We start from the raw sequence: 2,595 nt of genomic DNA, 5'->3' as shown, positions 1-2,595 counted from the left end.
ATATACATGCATACATACATGCATACATACATACATACATACATACGTACATTAAGGGAAACAGACAAAGAAAGTGTATGCTTCTGAATGTGCGCGCACGCCTGTGGTGTTACAACATATCTCTCAGCAGTCCCTTTCAGTTCAGCCCTCTCTCTACTTGCTTTTTTGTCCAATTTTCTTCTTTCTCTCTCTCCCTCCCTTCCCCATTACATTTATTTCTCCATGAAAGCATCTGGTATTCTTCAGCGACTGACGTTTTTGCATTGCCCTGCCTTATAGAATTAAATGCAACAGGGGTGGAAATTATACCAGAAAGAATCACACCCATCATGCTTAATGTATACATACATGTGTGTGTGTGTGTGTGTGTGTGTGTGTGTGTGTGTACGACTATCTATGCATGTGCATGTAATATGTGTATATACTTGTACGTGCATACATACACACATACCAAATGGATACATAAATATACACAGACACACACCACACAGACACACACCACACACACACACATACACACGTATATATATATATGTGTGTGTGTGTGTGTGTGTGTGTGTGTGTGTGTGTGTGTGTGTGTGTGTGTGTGTATGTATGTACGTATGTATGCGTACACAGATTTAAGCATTACATATATAATTCGCTATTTAGATTTTGCGCATCTATATACGTGTATTTAAATAGCATTGTTTTTATAAAAAAGTAAATAGCATTAATATAATTAGCTTCTGACATGTTTGGTAATAAATTGCATAATGATATGCCCGAAATTTTACTACAACTGTTTTTAATAACAATTTATGATTCATATGTTTAAGAATTATAACTCGATTCATGTCGGATGTCTGCTACATTTTACCTATCTGCTTATGTGTTTGTTTGTCTATCTCTACTCGTATGCTTAGCCATGAAATCTATTTTCAAGTTTAGCTTGATGATGTGTTTACTGAAGTTGTTTCTGAATATAGACATGCATTTCGTCATCCAATCATAGATGCTTAATTCGTTTCGTTTAAAGAGATAATACAGCAACAGTTATGGTAAATTATGAAATTATAACGAATTAAAAAATGGCTGGTTGTCTTTTTTCTGACTGTTATTGTGTCTCTAAATCGTAACACTAAAAATTTCGGAATTTATATTGTATATAAACGAGGCTCTGTTGAGTTTATGGCTCTATGAAGATCATTAGCACTGAAACTAAACTGAATATAAACTTCTTTAAAATCACAGCAAGTCAAATATTTAACATTTACTTCAAAGCACTAACAAAATTATCTGATAGAAATGACTTTATATATCGATACAAGACAACACGTACTTTTAATTATTTTATTCTTTTACTTGTTTCATTTAACTGTGGCCATGCTGGAGCACCGCCTTTAGGAAAGACGTTTACGGCACCTAGCTGTCCCAAGCGGTCACCCATCTAAGTACTAACTAGGCTCGATGTTGCTTAACTTCGGTGATCGGACGAGAATCGGTGATTTCAAAGTGATATGGCCGTAATGGGGATTACTTTTGATTAAATTGAGTTTACTATTTCATAGAATTTATTTTTCATAGCAGAGAACTAAAAGACAAAGGAGAAGTGATATGAAATGAACTCATTCATATCCAAAAGAGATTTACCGTTTATGACACAATCTTATTAGATTACTAGTTGATTAAACATTTCGGGTTACATAAATTAATTATCAAATATAATCTGATTCGCTAACCACTCTTTAAAAATGCTTAATCTTTGGAAGTTTTCAGTTAGGAAGAAGGTGAACATTTACAATACGGAATATGTTTGTCCATTATATCAAATTTACAAACGTAATAGACAACCAGTTATTGTAACACAAGAGAATAAAAACAACTGATATATGGTACCCGAAGTCATTACTAGGGTTCATTTGAATATCACAGTCGTGAATCTGAGTGGAAGCGATATGATCTATGATCGTAATGCATTTTCTAAATACATTAATAGCGTAAAGGAAGAGAAATAATTTTAACTCAGAATAAAAAATCTGCCAAATCTTCAAGAAGGCTGTTCGTCATTATTTAGGTATAATGGAGGCGTAATGGCCCAGTGGTTAGGGCAGCGAACTCGCGGTCATAGGACCGCAGTTTCGATTCCCAGACCGGGCGTTGTGAGTGTTTATTGAGCGAAAACACCTAAAACTCCACGAGGCTCCGGCAGGGGATGGTGGCGAACCCTGCTGTACTCTTTCACCACAACTTTCTCTCACTCTTTCTTCCTGTTTCTGTTATGCCTGTAATTCAAAGGGTCAGCTTTGTCACACTGTGTCACACTGAATATCCCCGAGAACTACATTAAGGGTACACGTGTCTGTGGAGTGCTCAGCCACTTGCACGTTAATTTCACGAGCAGGCTGTTCCGTTGATCGGATCAACTGGAACCCTCGACGTCGTAAGCGACGGAGTGCCAACCACAACAATTTAGGTATAATGTATCCAGAATTTATAATCTCATGTGATATTGCTTCTTTTAAGGAGGAAACGCAAAATTTGTGGAAGATTTGGCTGATGAATTTAGTATATCGTATGATCATTTAGAAGTATTCCACGCTGGCTTTATGGCTC

The 2,595-nt window shown here is 36.3% G+C and overlaps 1 pseudogene; it reads right to left on the bottom strand.

Annotated features, from left to right (window-relative positions):
* Positions 1 to 1,392: 1,392 nt before the first annotated feature.
* Positions 1,393 to 1,511, bottom strand: LOC128251400 (5S ribosomal RNA; annotated as a pseudogene).
* Positions 1,512 to 2,595: the final 1,084 nt, after the last annotated feature.

The sequence above is a fragment of the Octopus bimaculoides genome, unplaced genomic scaffold, assembly GCF_001194135.2.
Source record: "Octopus bimaculoides isolate UCB-OBI-ISO-001 unplaced genomic scaffold, ASM119413v2 Scaffold_172466, whole genome shotgun sequence".
In the NCBI taxonomy this organism is placed as follows: domain Eukaryota; kingdom Metazoa; phylum Mollusca; class Cephalopoda; order Octopoda; family Octopodidae; genus Octopus; species Octopus bimaculoides.
The sequence above is the reverse complement of the archived record's forward strand: the minus strand, read 5'-3'. Positions and strand labels throughout refer to the sequence as shown.